Source organism: Empidonax traillii, unplaced genomic scaffold (genome assembly GCF_003031625.1).
Source record: "Empidonax traillii isolate 1590-97213 ecotype Southwest subspecies unplaced genomic scaffold, ASM303162v1 scaffold283:size781446, whole genome shotgun sequence".
In the NCBI taxonomy this organism is placed as follows: domain Eukaryota; kingdom Metazoa; phylum Chordata; class Aves; order Passeriformes; family Tyrannidae; genus Empidonax; species Empidonax traillii.
In genome coordinates, this window is record NW_020955476.1 from 438661 (window position 1) to 459163 (window position 20503).

Here is a 20503-nt window from a genome sequence, read left to right on the forward strand (position 1 = left end):
ATGTTTCTTTTCCCATGCTTTGAGGGGATACTTATTTCCTGAAGAATGGTGACCAACAGCCAATGTCATGAGCACTACCAGTGTATTACAAAATGCAAAGAGAGCCTTAATTCAGCATGTACAATCACATGAACTCCATGAGAATTTCAGTCACCTTAAGTGAAGTTTAATAATGAATCAGTCAACAGAACTATCTATATCTACATGCTCAGCTAAGTAGGGGAGAGAATTAAATACAGCAAATAGCTTTTTCCAGTCTAATTGTTTAATTTGATATTCTGAATTTCCTTTTACATACATCACAAATAGCTGCACAAGGTAAAATATGTCATCAGTTTGGCATTATTTACTGTGATCTGACCTCTGCTGTATCTCCTGTGTTTGATTAGGAAAAGACATACACATACCCTTAGATTGACTCTTAATAGGTTAAATCCTGAACTACAGAACTACTGAGAAAAGATTTTTTTTCCATTTGCAAGAGGCATAGAAGAGTTTGCAACATTTACCCCAGGAAATCTCCAGGAGCACCTTAGGAAAAGACTAGGTAAAGCACTGTAAGAAGCAATCAAAATAATAAACCAAACAACCTGATGATTTATGGGCAGTTCAGCATTTGGTACCAATAAAAGGTCTTGTCTTTCTCACATGCATCAGCCCTCAACACATGCTATCATTATGATCATACCTGTCTAGCAAATATTATCTTTCACTTATTGTGTGTATATTGACTGTGAGGGTGGGGTGTATTTTGCATTTGTTTGTTGGTTTTTGCCCTATAGGAGAGAAAAAGAAAACTGAAAAATGTCGTGATTTTAAAAACTAGTGGTTCCTGGCTCCTTCATTGACTACATCCACTCCTAGATGGTCCCAGCAACTGAATTTCTACTTTATTACTATGTCAGCTGCAGAAGTCAGTTTTCAGTGGATGATGGAACTATTTATTCTGTTCTGATAAAGCTAATGATTTTAATATTCTCTGAAAGTTTTCAGTGTTGTTGTTTTCTAAGATTCCAGAACAAAAGGCATTTCAAAAATGACAAAATTTTTGCATGAAGGAGCAGGAAGTCTCAAGGTCAACTCTACCCTTCTCATGTTGTCCTGAAAAACACAAAAGATTGCAGTGAAGCCAAAGGAAACACATCCATCAGCAGGTGTCATGTAAAATTTGATGAGGTCTCAGAAAATGTGAGAAGTGCAACTATCCTTATGTAATCCTTGTTCTTTTTCAAAGGCAGGATCAATCAAAGTAGTCATAAAGCAAAATGATAGTGAGACTGGGTTGCTCCTCAGCACAACAAATGAGACTGACAAATGACAGAGATAGGGTACAAAGCCAGGCTTGCCACATGTCTGTGCTCCTTCATGGGTTATCACAGTATTTTTACATGGAGAATAAACAGATATATGTGAGATTGAATAGTAAATATTACTTCTGACAGCCTGTATGCAGTCATTAATGATGAGAAAATATGAACTGCTAATGTGGAGGTGACTCCTAATCCATCTGGCTCAGTTCCCTTCCCCACTGGTGCAGATCAGGCACTCAGAAAGAAGCACAAGAAATTACACTGGAATCCTGTTTCTTAGTGGCTTAGGCTTCACACAGCTCTAAAAAGTATTTTCTATCTCTCTCTCTTATTATTGTTAGTGCTAGGTAATCTTGTTTTCCTTAGAAATGTCCACTCCTTTTTTCATAAGCTCCTAGTTGCATGTGCTTTTCTGCCTTTCCCCGAATGCATTCACATAGCCCTCATTACCCTGGCATTTCTATGTCCTTAATGCATTTCTCCTCAAAATTATCCTCTGAGGAAGAGCAGAACTACTTTTAATCCCTTATGTTGATGGGATGGCCGAGTCTGGCCTTCCTGGGTGACTCTGTGTGTAGCTAGAAATGTCAACTTCCCAAAGAGACAGCAAGGTGCTTGAGTAGCAGCATGTCCTCAGAGAGACGCCTCTTAGTGAGTCCCACGCTGAGCTCCTGATGTTAGGAGGCTATAGATGTCTCAGTTTCCTTGGGCTGGGGCTCACAACTCTGCTCCCTGGGGCACCCCTGGGCTGGGGAGGCTCTCCATCCTGTGCTGGATGCCCAGAGCCCAGCTGCAAACTGCAGTGTAGCAAAAACAGGTCTCATCTGGGAAGGGCTGAACACACACCTGTCAATGAGCCCTCAATGATCAGAAATTATCCTAGAGTGAGGGCACCTGATGCAATCTCTTGCAACTGTGCCGCTTTGCATGGAATAGAAATGTACTTCTTGGGCACCTTCTAGAGGAACAAAGATGTGGGTCCCAAACCATCCTTTAAGAAGGTACTGAAATCATTACAAAACACAGTGAGCAAATGTTCCACACTATCTATAACAATGTAATTGTCCAGTTTTTTCACTGTCTTACAAAACCTCTGATGAAATGCGGGAAAACTATTCTCATGATCACCGCTTCCTTTGTACCGCCTCTTTCAAACACCTTATAAACCGCCCCAATGGTTTCAGTAGCAAACTGCACTCTTTACACTTGTTTTTTTTTACAAAACAAGTGTAAAGAAATAACAAACCACATAATGCTGTCATTTTCAGTGGTGTATCTGGGAAGTGGAGGACATCTCTGGGTGCTTGGGGTCATCATCATCACAGGGCTGAGTACTGCCCAGCCTGGTCACGGTGGGTGCTCCCTCAGCCCCCATCACCAGTCTCATGTGAGAATCTTCAGCTGCTCACAGCACGACTGCTTCCTGGTTTGACTCTTTCCTGGCTGCTCTTCACTGTTCTCAAAGTCAGGTGAATGGAGAAAAATTATTTTCACAGAGCAAAACAACTCAGGAAAATGTGCTTTTTCTCCTAAACCTTGAAGGGTTGTTCTGCACACTGAACACACCACTGGGTGGAAAGTGAAAGAAAAGTGATGACATTTTAAAGAAGATAAGAAGGGTAAGCTAAGCAATCACAGTCTGACATCCTTACAGAAATCCTGCCAAAATAATGATATCTTATTCAATAAATAAAATATTAGAATAAATAATTGATGCTAAACAGCACAGGCTTAGGAAGATACATCTTGTCAAACTAACTAGGTACTTTCTGAGGAATTTACTAGTTTGGGAAATAGATGTATTAGTGCTGGTGGGACAACTTTAGACTTTGATATGACATCCGACTTAATTCCACATAATGTTGAAGTTATGAAACTATAAAGCTAAACAGTAAGTGTGGCACACATAAATTGAGTTAAAAGCCAGAGAGCTGGTATGTCTCAAAATCTAACTATAAATGGAAAGTCACTGCTGAGAGAATGTGAGATTTTAAAAGTGACCTCCCATTTGCCACAAAATAGGGTGATGAATACAGGTAGAATTTGTAAATGCCTCAGGAATGTGCTCAAATACAAATGGAGACAAACATATTTAGATTAGAAATAGGGTTATTATTATCATTAAGGATAATTAACTATTACCATAGTCCATCAGCTCTGGTCAAGCATTACCATGAAAAATTTAGGGTTTATTTTTCCTGTAAGAAGTCTAAATTCAGCTTAAGAGCTGGATTCAGAATAAGAACTGAGCAAGTAAAGAAAATGCTCTGTCTCTGCAAAGTCTACATGAGCACAAAGCCTTTTTTCTCTTAGCCTTAAAATTCATGACCTACAACAAGTTGATAAGGTTTACTCTTAGAGGGCCATCAGCTTCTCTTATTTCCATCAGCACCAAGCCTAAATAAATACAATGAACAAACAGATGCATTTCACACCTACAGTAGATTGCTGGATCCAAGTTATTGAAAACAAATTCATGAAAAAGTGCTTTTAGAGCAAAGGCATCCTGCAAACTACTTCAGAACCACAAAAATCTTACACCTGCTTTCTTTGACTAAGTTTGTTTTGAAGGCTCAGCACAAAGACACAGCTCTAGTTCTAATGTTAGCAGATATCTGAACACACATGGTTCTAGACAGATGCGTGCGTACCAGGAAAGATTAGCTTTGCAACAGAGGGTTTCCCTCAATATCCGGGCACAAAAATAGAGGTTGTATCACTGGAAAGAATGCTTACATAAAATGGCAAGGAAGTCTCTGATTTCTTTTTATTAAATCTCAGTAGGTCACTCTCAAAACTGCTCTGAGCTTTCAAAACAAGCAAACAAACAAATCTGATGAAGCTATTTTAATCTTCTGGGTTAAGTATTAAAATGTTTTGTGTAAGTTATAAAAGCGACACATACTTGTACTGCCTGAGACAGATATAGAAACAGGACTTGGAATCCTTGGATACACCATTGGGTTATCTTTAGTGGTCCTGGCTGTACTTTATGAAGCTCATATTTTGAACTCTAGTGCTTGTGTCATTTATTTTGTTTAGGGTTATTACTTTCCATTACAAATATGGGTTTTAGGCTAATCGCTCTTTGCATGGGAATGCCTGGACAAAGTAACACCACCAAGTTTGTCAGAAGACAGAAAGTGTTCCATCATGGGGGCCCTGCTGGGCTGAACTGGTGCCTCTCTGCAGCCCTCAGCAGCAATGTTGAGACACGGACCCTGTATCAGGGCATCCCTTCCCACCAGCCATCCCCCGTCAGCCAGCCCAGCAAAGCAAAGCAAAGCAAAGCAAAACAAAGCAAAAGAAAGCAAAACAAAACAAAACAAAACAAAACAAAGAACAAACCAAAACCAAACCCAAGGCTAAGCTGAAAAGTAGCTAAGGGAGGCAGAGACCCATGCCCCCCTGTGCAATACCAGGGAAGCTGTCTCTGGTTGAGGTCTCAGTGTGTCAGTTCCCTCACAGACTCAGTTCCAAGCAGCTGGTGAGTGTCTACTGATATGATGTGGAAGGGTGACAGTGACCCCTATCACCTCTTTACAAGAACAGTAACTTCATGCCTAAAAAAGGAAGAGAGCTTCCAAGATAAATTTTCCTCCTGCTTTTATTTCTGTTCTTGCAGAAAGGTCAAGAGTGCTGTCATATTGATCTTTATGAGACATCTTTTTTTGGTTTTAATATTGTGTATTCTCACAACAGGCAGGGGTGATCTCTATTCCTGCAGCACTTCTCCTGCTATTGTAGGGCTTCTTGCATTTAGCCATGTGCTTTTAACTAGCATTCTAGAAAGCAGGATTGGATTTTATTTTGAAAGCAGGTTCATATAGCAAGGGCCTTAAATGTTTTGTCAGTCTTGGTTGGAACTTAAAGGGAACTGGAGATGCAGGCAATGTGTTTTTAGCAACCTCTATGTATGTCACATATTTCAGAGACCTGTTAATCTGCTGGCTAAGCCAGGGTTTGTGATCCTACTTTCATCTTCACTCGTATTTGCTTTATTATTTTGATATATTCACTAAGTTGCATGTTGACATTTCCATTTGCAAGACACTAGTTCCTACATCCGTTATCACACTGGAATGCAGGGACAAGCCCAGAAAATGTGGAGAGGTTTGGATGTGATATCAGATTTTAAGGTACATGAAAAAAGCTCCCAGTGAAATACGGAGATGGATTTTGTATCTGTTGCAGTTTGGGTCTCATCATATCAAGGTGCCTCATCAAAGCCCCTGTGGAATAGAGGAGTTCAATGAAACCCCTGATTAATGTGAAATAACTTGGGTTCTGTGAGGAGAAACCCTACAGAAGGAAGAGATACACCGACACCAAGGCTCAGACATTTCTTCTGTAAGTATAATGAGTGTAAAACATGAGAAACAAGGGGAGCCTCCATCATGTGCCCACACCTGTTTTGAGAAAGCTGATTTCAGTCCTTAGCCTGAGATTTCTTGTCTACTTTTACATAAGGTCCTTTAGTCCCCCAAGCAGTGTAAATTCACCCTAAAGTGAGTGCTGATTAACTTAATGCTGATTAAGTTTATTGTACATCAGGAAGAAACCTTAGGCAGCTAATAAAAAAGGTCCAAGGACTCAAGAGATGTTAAGTAATAGCAGTCCACAGAGCCATGAGACTGGTGCCAGCTGAGGATCTTGTCCCAGCATCTGCATAATGATGCTCATAAGTGCCCTGGAGGCTCTGGGCTCTCTGGGAGCAAGATTTGTTACCTTACCCAGGATGATGGGGAGAGATTTGTGAGACAGTGCCAGCTCATGTCCCCTCTGTTTGCTGTATTCACCACTCAGGAAATGCTACAGATGTGCTTGGATAACCCATGTGATAGAAACACACTATATGTAGCCAGGGCTGCTAGCAGCCAGAGCCAGCCAGCACAGGAAAACAATCCTTCAGAAGAGCCTGCTACCGAAGTGTGTAGTGCTGCTAGACCTTGATGCAAATATCAAAGATCTTCAGCTGTTACTCTGAAAGGCATTTTGGGAATAGGCAAAGTACGTGTTCCCTTCCACATTCTTGGATTTAAGTGGAAAATTTCCTGGGAGGATGGGGGAGAGGATGCTGATCAGGAGGTAGGCGACCTTGGTGTGTGCTCCTGAGGCAGGAAGCCAAGCATGACATGCATCCTCACACTTGCCCCAGTGCAGAGCCCCACGGCTTGTGTGTGGCCAGAGGGGGCCCTGAGCTCTCATTCACACGGCAGCTGCATCTGCATCTGCCTGCAGAAGGCAATGCTCAGGCTGGTGATCAGGGGCAGACAAGTTCACCAAAGGAAGGAAGGAAGGAAGGAAAGAAAGAAGGAAGGATTGATGTTTTCCACTGATTGATGAAGAAGCCACTTGTCTAACCATGTCAGGCTCCCGTGTGCTGTGGGGGGAACACACGACGTATATGCTTACATATATGTGTATACATATATGCATACATACACATGTATACATATGTATATGTATGTGTATAAGCACACATATACACATAGAAAGGAGATATATAATATATATATTTAATGTATGTCTACAAAGGGATATACCTATGCATCCAAATAAATGAAACCTCTGCAAATAATTTTGTTAAATGTATTCACATTCTGAGTAGTTCCTCGGGACAACTGTTGATGACAGAGTAAGAGAATCTACCAACTCCTCTACCAACTCTTTTTTTTTTCCTCTCCCTCTTTCATGCACTTGAGATTTCTTTCATCAGCTGAACATATAAAGGCAAATGTTTACATCTGGGGCACCTCTGTATTTGTTTGAAATGATTTATTTTGAAGATATATGAGCTATTACATATAGAATCATAGAATCAACCAGGTTGGAAAAGACCTCTGAGATCCTCATGTACAACCCTTGATCATACATTGCCGTGGTTACCAGATCATGGCACTAAGTGTCACATCCAGTCTAATCTTAAAAACCTCCAGGGACAGAGAATCCACCACCTCCCTGGGCAGCCCATTCCAGTGTCTGATTACTCCCTCTGTAAAAAAATGTCTTTGTTATATCCAATCTAAACCTCCCCTGGCAGAGCTTAAGCCCGTGCCCTCTTGTCCTACTGCTGGTTGCCTGGGAAAAGAGACCAACCCCCACCTGGCTACAACCTCCTCTCAGGTAGTTGTAGAGAGTGATGAGGTCACCCTCCTCTTCTCCAGGCTAAAAAATCCCAGCTCCCTCAGCCTCTCCTCACTGGACTTGTGCTTGAGTCCCTTCACCAGCCCTTGTTGCTCTTCTCTGGACCTGCTTCAGCACCTCAATATCCTTCCTGAACTGAGAGGCCCAGAGCTGGATACAATACTCAAGGTGTGGCCTCACCAGTGCTGAGTACAGGGGAAGAATCCCTTCTCTGGTCCTGCTGGCCACACTGTTCCTGTACAGGCCAGGATGCCATTGGCCATATGAATGGATGCACTTTACTGTCCCCCTGGTAGGTCTGAAAATCAATTCATCAACCTCCCTTCACAGCAGTTGCCCACAGCACACCTGGCTGTGCTTGAACTCCTGAAGGGGAGATGCCAAAAGCAGATTTCCCAAAAGCAATGCTGGTCACAGACTCAGAGACAGCCAGCAAGAAGCCGTAATCCCTCTCTGCACTGCCTCCAGACCCCATAGCAAAGCCAGAGCTAAGTCTGTCAGTGGACTCTGGGATGGAAGGGTGGAGGCATTCCCAGATTTCAGCTATGGTATAGCCAAGACAGGAGTTTGAGCAGGTCTAACCTCAACCACATGAGATTATGGTGGCAACAGGTGCTGTTGCCAGCAGCATGTACACACAGTTAAACACTGAAGAAAGATAAACTGAATTTGGCTGCGACTGCAATGGGGCAACTTCTTTGCCCATGGAAAGCCATGGTCATAACCAAATGCATTTAACTGCTGGCTGGAGGGCTTTGGGCAAGACTGTCCTGCTCCTGGCATCCCAACAGCAGCTACAATTCGTCCCCTGGGAAATATGAAACCACGTAGATGAGATACTGGGAGCAGACCATCTTAAAAAAGTAAGTGTCATATGCTTGCATATATCTACTCAGAGAAGTTGTGGATGCCCCATCCATGGAAGTGTTCCAGGCCAGGCTGGATGGGGCTTTGAGCCAACCTGGTGTAGTGGAAAGTGTCCCTGCCCAGGGCAGGGGTTTGGACTAGATGAGCTTTAAACAACCCTTCTGATCCAAACCATTCTTTGGCTCTATGATGTTTAAATGTCCAGCATGGAGGTGCTCTGTCATTGCAGCTTCTTGGAACAGCAACTGGGTCACAGCCCCAGCCCAGCTGCTGCTTTGCCATTCCTTCCCTCTGAGCAGCAGAAACAAAGCAAGCTCCAAAGGAGAGTTCCAAACACTAAAACAGCCTCAGATGGTTTAACTCCAGGAAATACAATAAAATATGAGATTCCCACAGCACTGTGGCTTCTCAGGGCTGTTCTGCTCCAAGTGATGGACACACTGTTTCCTGTTTGGAGAGCTGAGGGTAAAAAGGGTGCAGGACAGAGGCCACAGAAGGCCAAGTCATCATTACAGGCACCATTAACTCAAGGGAGCAGGACAATACAGCAGGAATGTAAAGCAGGAATAGATAACAACTTCAATAATAGATGAAGTCCACTTGGGACAAGTTCATCTCCAGTAAATCTGAACATGATGGAAAGAATTTGGATTATCACAGTCCCCAATGAGCAATGACCCAGAAAGCTGCTTTGCTGCACCTGTTTCCTCAGATCATGCCACACAGAGCAGGCACAGGAGGAAGATACTACCGGTGAGGAAAGACCAAAGAACTGCTTTAGACCAGCAATATCCTATGCCAACACACTCATCTCTGGAGCACGGCTGTAATCGTACATAACGTGCAAAAAAATGGCTTCAAGAAAAGAAGAATCACCTAATTCTGGAGCAAATTTTATTCCAGAAAAAACCTGTTTGTTTGCCTTCTTTCCTTTTTTTTATAAACTTCCTTATAGATCTTCACCCTTCCCATTGCCTGTAATCTTAGTGCCATCTCCAGAGTGCCAGGAGCCAGCTGGGTAAACAACCAGGCAATAGCGGTGTGCTCAGCAGAAGCCTGTCCTGATTTACGGCCTCCCTGGAGTAGCTAGGTTAAATAACGCTGGTAGAAATCAGCTATTCCTGTAACAGATGATACTTCTGTTTATTGCATTATGTTGCAGACAAGTTTATATCATGCAGCTGTTCCATGCATATGTTCCTACTACACTTTTAGGGGGGATACTGCAATCACTACGCAGGGGGAACTTCTGCTATAATAAAAACATGTGTGGGATTGATGCTGGAGAAATTCCCTCCCCCGCAGCTCTTACACTGTAGATGCTGTTATTCTACACTCTCAGTTCCCTCATCTCCTTAGTTTTCTTCTCCTTTCTAAATACACTTCCCTTCTGAAACAAGAAACATGGTTGGTTTTCGAGACTAGAATGTGCAGGAGGTGGAGGAAAGGGGCAGTTATGCAGGAATTTTCTGAAGGTCACAGGCAATAGAGTAGGGCATGGCTCATTGCAAGAAACACGTCTGGAACCGCGGGTGAAAAACTCTGAGCCTGGATACAGTCAGTGAGGAAGAGAGCAGCTGAGTGGGGGATTTTTAAGTATGATGCTCAAGATCTAACCTTAAGAGGTTATTGAACCTGCATGCATTTAGGTTTGGGGTTTGCAGTGGATTTCACTAAAGCCCCATGTTGCTGTGCTGTATTGGTAGGTGTCCTGCAGCTGCTTTTCCTTGGCAGATTTGAGATTCCTATAGAAAACGGACATGTAAAAAGGACCAAAATAAAATAACAGCAGGTGAAAGTATTGGTTGCCCAGACATAAGTGAAGCACATTGTGATGAAGTGGCTTGTGCAAAGTCACTGCAGCTCTGTGAGAGAGCCAGAAAACAAAATGTCTTTTGACTCCTGGCCAGTCCTACCCTCTGGAACATGTTGCCTCTTCTTTGAGAGTAAACACAAACACTTGATTTGGCCAAAACTATATCATGGGGTGGAATCAAGAAACTCCCTTCTTGACTTCCCAGGCAGGTGTCAAATCTCTTCCCCAAGCCAGCACACCGACACCATGCTCAGGAGCTGTGTGCAGGCAAGACCTACAGACAGGAACAAGGTAGGATCCCACAAGGTGCCCAGGAAGGAATGATGCTTAACCTTGTAGGATAACCTGTATTGGTTTTGTACAATTGCAGAGGAAAACTAGAGAACAGTTTAGTTTTCTACATACTTACGGAAGGATGCCAATACACAGATCAGAGCAGTCAATGGATTGTCAAATAAAGTAGGGAGCTAAAGTCTGTACTCCAAACAATCAACAGGCTGAGGGCCAGACCTGCTAGCTTTAATCCTATTTGGTTGTTGGTGAAACTGATGGGACCTGCCAGAATTGAGGCAGAATCCCGCAAATAGGGGCAAAACATGGTTTCAGCTGCCAAGGTCTTTTGGATGAGAGCGGGGTTAGAGAGCAAAAAGGGAGATCTGTTCTCTAAAGCACGATCTGGAGAAGTGGTAGCATTTATAGGCCTTGTGGAAAAAAGGCTTTTAAGGAGATTACATCATAGCTAGTTTCTGTGTTAACACTCAGCTCTGGCATTTATCTTTACAATGCATGCTCACATCAGCCACTGCCCTCTGATCTGACTCTGTCCTATGTTTTTCTAATCAGCCGTCTCCCGATGAGACGCCGTTTCTCCATCATCATTTGATTCTCTCTTAACATAAAGGACTGAATTGTTTTTATCCCGATTAAATCACACTCTGTTGATTTCTGTCCCAAGCAAATGAGAACTGAAGTCTGTGCCTTGCAAGGCAGCCTTCTCCTTGCAGCTACAGGGACATTCAGAAGAGCCTCGTGGCTACCTTCACATTTGCCTGCTCTCCACAACCTGGATCACCGCCAGGCTGGGCAGCACTGAGACAGTCCTAGTGACACCTCCAGGTAGTCTTGAGTGCTGCCTCTCTGTGGGAGCTGATGCTCAAGTGAGCCCTGCTGTACTTGGTGGTCTGTTTTCTGAAATGCAGAAGACGTCGATGAAATTTGTGGGTTTCTAGTTCCTCTAAGAAACAGGTCACAAGTGCCTGTGAATTTGCTGTAAAATTAGTACCCTGGAATTTATTTTAGAAGGTGACCTGATTTCCAGAGGTTCTTAGCACTCAGACAACCAGACTGATTTGTCAGGTATGCAGATACAAAACCTTCAGTTAATCTTCTGAGTTTTATGATACAGGCTTTAACCTCTCTTTACTTAGGCAGAGTGTCACCGTGAGTGGAAGACACAAATTCCTCTCAGGATGTGGGTTCTATGCTCAGCTCTCTCCCTTGCTTGTTGGGTGATTTTTGAAAGATCTCCACTCTAGCCTTGTTCCTCCTTCTCCAGGATGGGAACAGTATAGCCCCATCTTTCTAAATAGCTGCAAGATGTAGGGATAAAAAGTGCAACATAAGGCTGCATGTCAACACCATTGTTATTCCTTTCCCAATTCTTTAATGAATAGGCCCACTTAAAAGTACTTCATCTATATTTCTAAAAGGACTAGCTGTATTCCCCTGACCCTCCTGTCAACTAACTTTTCAAGGAAACACAGCAGTCAGGCCACAGTCTGTGACAGAACAGCAGAGCACAGCACTGACCTGGGGACAGTAATTCTCAGTTCTTTTGAACAGAGGCACCACTGAGAGACACAGAGATATGCCAGCACAGTACCATCCACTTCATTGCACAAACACACAGTCTGACTCTCCAGCAGTGAGTGACGTGCACAGGCACGTTATGAGCATTGGCAGTTCTTCAGTGGGGAAAGATCAGTGCTGAGCATCATCTGCTTGTCACAGCAAACGTGATGACCTCATCACATTACAGCAGTGAAAAGAGCATCCTGGAAAAAAAAAGCGGCCTGAAAACATTGAACCTTCATGCTAAATCTGCCTTTGCCATTTCAGCACACTTTGGCATATTTCCATTAACAAGACTGCACATATGCACACAGACACGCATACAGATGTATTATACAGATGTGTATAATAATATTAATATTAATAATAATAATAATCTTCAGTGCTTGATGTCCACTAGTCTCAAATCCAAAGTTTACAGAAGTGAAAACATATCTTTGTTTCAGATATGACAACTCTGAGTGGCTGATAGGGTACCTGACTCTCTTGGGATCGTCCAGCAGATTGGTGGCAGAGGGAGAAGCAGTGCCCTGGACTCTCTTTTGACCATTCCCCCACAGAGTGGGTAAGCTGCCTCACTTGCAAGAGTCACAGTACACCACCATCAAGTATTTTGAAAGCTTATCAGTCTTTCAGCTCTTGCACTGAACAGACTTTCAAAGGATGGATGACACAGGCTGAAATTCAAACAGCTGAAACATCATTTCAGGAATCTAAACTCCTGTATTGATGACCAATCTTTCACCAGCAAATGATTAATGAGATACCTCAGGGCTGGCAGATTCAATCCCACAGAAAAATGACAGATTTTTCTTGGTATAATATTCTACATAGAGATTGAATTAAAGTCCAGATATGCACAACTTCTTCGAGTTCAACAGTATTCACATGAGTGGTGCCATCAAAGTCACAGGCTATGCAATGGGAAAAAAATTCCATGCTACTGGTATAATTAGGACATTATCTTGTAGAACCTTAACAGCTTTTTAAAGAGGTCAGGAACCTCCAGGTAATAGCAAAAACTGGAAAAACCTCATGTCTTAGAGCTGACACTTTCTCAAAATTAGTACCTTCAGAGAAATCTGATACAAAACCAGCTTCAGCCAACTGCAGACTGAATTTCCCAGCACAGATTGTGGAAGACTTGGAAATACTCAGAACGTGTTCCTAATGTGTTAATGCAGCGGTTTCTAAGGCACTGGTTTGTGTCCATCTCTGAAAAATTATTGGTCTGCTTGTTGGACACTCCACTATATGGAGAAAGTGACTATAATAGTCACACACTTTAGATTGGTAACTACAGATGGCTTTAAAGAGTTTACTTTACTAAGAAAGCCACATTGTAAGTCATATGTCTAAGTTTTATGGAACAGCCGGCTGACTAAGTAGCTGATACTTCTGTTGGTGTATGGCATCTATATAAACACAATCCTGCTGTTTGATATTATGAGGTTTGTTTCTTGTATAATTTCAATGTCTCAGTTATTGCCAGAAATAAGGGCTACAGTGATCAACTAATAATTCCCATACCTAGTGCACTTAAGTTCCTTTTCCAAATTGTATTCAGGTTCAACTTAAGGGAAGTTAAACTGATGACACATGCAGAGCAAAATAGAACTGGAGTGTGTAATGCCTTCTAAGCCAGGAGTAAATTTAATTCTAATATAAATAAAATCACATTTTTCAACTGATAAATTTTTATGCAGTTTCCATAAAATATAGAACACTAAAAAAGGCAGTTACATCACATTTAACAGATCAAGGCATTTCACCATGCCAAATGCCCAATATGAAGTCCTCAGTCACCACTCAGTCCATTTGTAACTCTCTGAAAGCTAAAATAAAAGGCACAGGTTACCTTCCAGTCACAAATGCAACCAAATTGGATGCAGGTTGCTGTCTGCACTGTCATCAGGCTTTACACAGAAGTCTAGACCCGCACAGGTAGGCAAGCTTTTGCAGAAGTCCTGCTAAACATCACTCCCTCCTGAAGCCTGCAGCTGTAGGCAGCCCACGCTGTAGAATGATGGCCCATAAAGCAGAGGTAGAGCACCGGCAGCTTGACAAATCGAAGTGAGGGTTATACCAAACCCTCCCTGTGCTCCACTGACTGTAGTTTCCTTTGACAGTGACCATGATCTAAGATTATGCATTGCTTCCAGAAGGAAAGGAAAATGTTCAGAGATGATTCAAGAGAATCTGCTCCATTGGTAAAGGTCCAGTTTAATAGCAGCATTTGTCAAGGAACAGATCTTTGTCTAAATATATTTCTAACCAATGAACTGATGAAATACCATCTCCATTTAAAAGACACTTCAAAATTATAAAACGATTCATTTAAATAACAATTAGGAATCCACAATCTGCTGCTATATTTATGTGGTTATAATGGTAATATGATTTACTACTGGAAGTATTAAATTAACTTGCATAATTACTAATGACAGTTTTTGGCAGTGGCATCAGTTATTAACCTATGTTCATAATATATTAATGGACACTATGTCCTCACTTTGGGACAACATCCCAAATTTCCAGACTGCTGCTTCCTTGATCTGCTATATTGATTTAAAAATTACCCATTAGTAACTTACCCATTACATAAGCAGTGCAACACCTTTGTATCATGTTCACAACGATACAATGCCCATAACCATTACAAGAACATATTTCTGTGGGTCTGATTAAGCGAGGTCAACTGCTTAGCCCTCCCTGCTGGAACAGCTTGTGCCAATTAAGTATTGACTTCTGACTTGTCAAGATGAGGCACAACTCCTTCTGCCAGGGGCAGGTGAACCTAGAATCACTTGTAAATCAGCAGTCTCTGACTCATCAGTAACTTCACCGAAGATTTATTATCTTCCTAATCAGTGAAATGGTAGGCATGTACAAATGGACTGCCATCCCCAGAAGGAATCAATGTCTTCAGCTTAGCCAACTCCTTCTGCTTAAAAAAAATAAAAAATCAAGCTGTTGGAGTATGCATCTCAGAGTAGAAAGGACTGTTCTACTGCAGAACCAGTTTAATATCTGATGCTTCTTTTAAAAAATTGGACAGTACTTTTAATCTATAGATAACAGAACTCCCACTGATTCCTGCCCTGCAAAATCTGTCCTGAGGCTCTTACTTTTAAATACTTCAAAATGCATTTTCAAGAGAGAGGATTTTTCCATTATATAGATTTATTACTGCATGAAAAATTCAAAACAAATACACAAGGTCCCAGAGCAGGGGGAAGATTCATCACTTGCCCAAATAACAATTAGATTTGACAAAACATTTCAGAATTTATTGTGGTGAAAAACTCTGAGCTGGGAAAGCAATGGAATCTGTGATTCACAGTCTGCTCTAATCTAAAGTGTTTTACACAGATAGACAAGAGAGTTTACAACAGCCCAATATGAGATGTCAAGTGACAGCAGAATCCTATCATGGATGTATTAGCAGGAACCTTTCCAATCCTACCTGCTTTCTAGTCACTAATCTAGCTCTTCAGACTTAATATAACCTTTTAGATGCCAGAACTATTTCAAATTTCTTATTTGACTGCTGCTTAAGAAATGTCCTCACCCTAAATAATTTTCTCATTTTGATTGAGAGGTGAGGACTTGCAACTTTTATTCCTACACCAGAAATAACTGTGCTAAATGCAAAAACCATCAGGATTTTGAAGTCTTTATGTCTTCAGTGATAAAATCAGAGGTGCCTGCAGTTTGAGGCAGAAAATCCAATCACTGCATTTCTGATTTAGGTGGGTGAGTTCTGTTTAAATCCAGTCTTGGATGCTTAATGATTCGGTTCACTGTGCTACGAGAGATCGTAGTGGTTGTGATGTGAAAAAAACATGATGGGGACCTGGACTAGACTCTGTATGTGCCATCATCTATGACTCCAGGCTGCGGGGCTGGATTTCAATTTAGATATGAAAGCCTAAGAATCCTACTGCCAGTTCTGAGAATCACATTCCTCCAGTAACATGAAAGTGTATGTGGGAGAAGACAAGAATTGAATTTTGGTTTTGCTTTGTAAATTATGAACAATGCTCTCACACAAGACTGCAATTCAGAGTATGACAGCTGTGTTACCAAAACTGGAAGGGCTTCCCTGTTTCAGCATTCTGTTTGCATTTAAAAACAGTCACTGTCTAGACCAGACTTGCTCTCACAGTAACAGTCACTACCATAAATGTCTTCATGTAGTAGACGATGTGGCCCCGGCCATTTTGGGGCTACTGTAGTTCTTCCTCTGCTGTTAAGTTTTGTTAGTCACTATGTTGTATGAAGTATGGAGGAAAATGTCTTCCCTATATTATAAAACAAACCTAGACTTTTGTTTGCTAACAATTTTGCTTTGGACATCAGCACTTGGGAGAAATGAACCCAAGACTCCTCAAGTGTGACCAAATATCTCCAAACTGCTCAGAACTAGTCCTTCAGTCAGCAAGACAGTAGGTGAAGGCTGGTCCTGCCAGCTGAGCCCTTAGGGACAGCAGCTTTGCAGTGGCTGCTTGTAAAGGTGCAAAGCCCTCATAAGAAAAAATGTCTAACCAAAGGGAAACTTAGGGTTCCCTGAGATGCTCAACTGCTATTGCAGCAGCCTACACCAGACTGACCACAGCCAACTATTTGACATCTCCTATTTAAAGACATGTGGTGACCTCCGGAAAGATTTCAATTCATTTTGCAATCAAAACCTCTCCCCAGCTCCTGGGGGACAATCAGACCTGTGCCAAGGAAACAAGTCCTTTTGGCATTGTGTAGGCAAACACATCAACATCCATATCCACACAGTACAAGAAGTGATGTGGTGAGAATCAGGACCATGCTCAGCTCTCCTGCTGGAATAGAGATGCAGAGACTGTTCAGCATGAGGCTCAGTCTCTTTCTTCGGATCTACACTGGCTCACCCTGTACACTCTATCACCAGGATTTAGGACCAAGAAAAACCTCATGAAAATCCATTTCTTATTCTTTTACATCCCAGAGCCATGCAATTTTCATTTCTGTAATAAGTTCGTGCTGTGAAAGGCTATCTTAACAGTTAGGAAACCAAATCTGAACACATCAGTTGCTTGAAAACCTACTCAAATCTTGAGAAGTTCCAGACTGTTCCTGTACTTCATATTCCTGCCTAATATACATATATTGTGACCATCCAGTAGTGAGTGGAGTTCCTCAGGGGTCCCTATTAGGACCAGGGCTATTTAATATCTGTGTCAGCAATATGGACAGTGGGATTGAGTGCACCCTCAGCAAGTTTGCCAGCAACACCAAGATGTGTCATGCAGTCAGCACATGGGAGGGGACGGATGCCATCCAGAGGGACCTTGACAGGCTTGAGAGGTGGGCCCATGCAAACCTTCAGCAAGGTCCAGCACCCAGATCAGGGCAATACTGAGCATAAATACAGACTGGATGGAGATTGGATTAAGAGAAGCCCTGAGGTGAAAGACTTGGGGATGTTGGTGAACAAGAAATGATGTGAGTTTGCAGCCCAGAAATCCAGCCATGTCCTGGGCTGCATGAATATAAGCATGACCATCATGTTAAGGAAGCTGATTCTTCCCTCTGCTTCACTCTCATGAGACTCCACCTGCAGTACCATGATCAGCTCTGGGGTGTCCAACATCATGAGGATGAGAATCTCTTGGAGTCCAGAGGAGGGGCATAAAGACGATCAGAAAGCTGGATCACCTATTCTACAAAGACAGGCTGAGAGAGTTGGAGAAGGCTTCAGGGAGATGTTGTAGCACCTTCCAGTACCTGAATGGAGTCTACAAGAAATCTGGAGAGGGGCATTTTACAAGGGCACGTAGGAATAAGGATAAAGGGTAACAGATTTAAATGGAAAGAGCATAAATTTAGATTAGGTATTAAGAAGAAATTCTTTACTGTGAGGGTGGTGAGGCATTGGAATAGGTTGCCCAGAGAAGTTGTCGATGCCCCATTCCTGGAAGTGTTCAAGGCCACGTTGGATGGGGTTTTGAGCAACCCAATCTAGTGTCCTTGACTGTGGCAGGTGGGTGGAATTAGACAGTCTTCAAGGTCCCTTTTAACCTGAACCATTCCATGATTCTATCATCTGTCCCAAAAGATCTGAATGTGCTTAGTTTTTCTACTTGCACTGAAGAGACCCTGCACACTTTCTAAAATCAAGCTGTACATCTGAGCTTATATAGTTTCCAAAGGTTTCAGCCTTCCTGGATTTGGTAATTTTTATTTTGGCATTTTCACCAGTCCAAATAATTAGTTAATTAGATGCTCTATCTCTGAAGATAAAGGAAAAGATTTCACCTTGAAAAACACAATCATACAATTACTGCATGGAGATTAGAGTCTTCTGCAGTGATGTCACTACTCTGGCTTTGCGCTGACGTGACTGTGCTTGATATCAACTGCCAGCTCAGGACAAACTTTCACTGAGGTCAGGAGATGTAAAGACTTCACTGTGTACCTCTGTGCAAGCATCCAACAAGTCAGAGATTGGTTTGTGTATCCAGACTCAGCTTAAGTTTCATCCTTCATATTGACTGAAGCAATATTTGACTGAACCCTTCCATCATACAGAGAGCAGATGGCAGTATCATGGACTCCTCACACAGTTCGGGAGATGGGTAGAGCAGAGACAGCAAATGTTGCTCACCAGCAGGTGAGGAGTTCACGTAGAACATTCTTTCTCTTCCTTGTACCATTTTAAAGAAGTAATTTCTGAAATGTTTTTTTCCTCAGACCTTACACAGGCTAAAACTAATACAGACTTCAGTGTAAGTCTAGCTCTAACCCTTTCCTGTTTCGAAAGCCTGCCTTTCATATTCAAACAAAGTCCTTTCTTCTTTGCAATGCCCCTGGAGAAATCTGCTTGCTCACAGAGTATTTAAGGGTTGACAACAGCAGTGTCTTAGATTTTTAAGGGTCAACATCATTTGAACTACCTTAATCTCATGGGCCTATGAAGCTGGGTTAGAAATGCTGCCTAAACAAGTACTCCATCCACCTTGTCTTAGTTCTGGCTGAAATCCAGAGACAAGGAGGAAAGCAGATGTGAGTGTGGGGGGGTGGGTGGAGAGGAAAAACACAGTTAATTAAAGGCCAGGTTCTGAGCATTTCTCTCTCTTTCAGGTCACTACAGTCATACTGAGGGAATACACTCACCGAAAGTTCCTCTTTCCTTTGCTGTCAGCATCTAACCGTAGTTGGCCTTAGGCCCCTCAGAGCCTCATGAGCTTTCCCTTCACTTTGCCAACGAGCAGTTTTCTAGGCACGGGTTAAAGAGCAGGCTGCTGCTTGCATAAGGGGAATTACTCCGGAAACATCAATATGCCAGACTGTCTGGAGAAACTTCAATTGGCTCCGTGACCACGTCTCCTGACAGTCCTCACCACTTCATCACACAGTCCCCACCATCCTACTTTCTTCTAATGTGGGCTGGAACCCCTCTCCTTGAAGAACCCCAGCAAGGTACACATGCCAAACAAGACAGCAGCACCTCAATGTGTTGCCAACAAACTGCATCTGGACTGAAGCTCAGGAAAATAAAAACTTAAATACTCCATAGGTCCCACTTTGCAGAAAAAGACAAGGGTCACCCAGCAAAACTGAGAGAACTAATATCCACATGGAACAGGATAGTAAACACAACATTTGCCAGTTATTATATATGAATTGTGGAATTCATATTTTATAGATTTTGTATAAATCTGTCTGCAGGAAATGGAGTAATGATTTGTTGCTAGATCAACCTGTTGATATAAAAATGTCTAAAGAGATGCTTAATGCACTGCGAGTTGATGTAATCTTTTTGGATTTCAGTAAAGCTTTTGATACTGTCTTTCACAGGATCCTTCTGGACAAGTGTCCAGCACACAGATGGATAAACACACCACGTAGTGTGTGAGCAATTGGCTCATGGGTCGAGCACAGAGGGTAACAGTGAATGGGGGAACATCAGATCGGTGACCTGACACTAGTGGGGTTCCACAGGGCTTCATCTTGGGCCCTGTGCTCTTCAAAATCTTAATAAATTACTTCAAGGAAGGACTGGAAGGGATAATCAGCGAGTTTGCAGATGACACAAACTGGGAGGAGCTGTTGATTCCCTGGAAAGCAGGGAGGCCCTGCAGAGAGGCCTCAACAAATTAGAGGACTGGGGAATCACCAACCATATGAAGTTCAAAAAGGGGAAGTGCTGGATTCTGCACCTGGGATGGGTAACCCTGGATGTTTGTACAGACTGGGGAATGAGATGCTGGAAAGCAGTGCTGTGGAAAGGGACCTGGGGGTCCTGGTTGATGGCAAGTTGAATGAGTCAGCAGTGCCCTGGCAGCCAGGAGGGCCAACTGGGAGGCATCAGGCAAAGCATCACCAGCTGATCAAGGGAGGGGACTGTCCTGCTCTGCTCTGCACTGGTGTGGCCTCACCTTGAATATTGTGTGCAGTTTTGGGCACCACAATGTAAGAAAGATATTAAGCTACTGGAGAGTGTCCAAAGGAAGGCAATGAAGATGGTGAAGGG

At 42.6% G+C, this 20503-nt stretch overlaps 1 protein-coding gene across 3 annotated transcripts in view; it reads right to left on the bottom strand.

Annotated features, from left to right (window-relative positions):
* Nucleotides 1-20503, bottom strand: part of PRIMA1 (proline rich membrane anchor 1) — a 53775-nt gene that overhangs the window by 23228 nt on the left and 10044 nt on the right. The window lies entirely within an intron of this gene.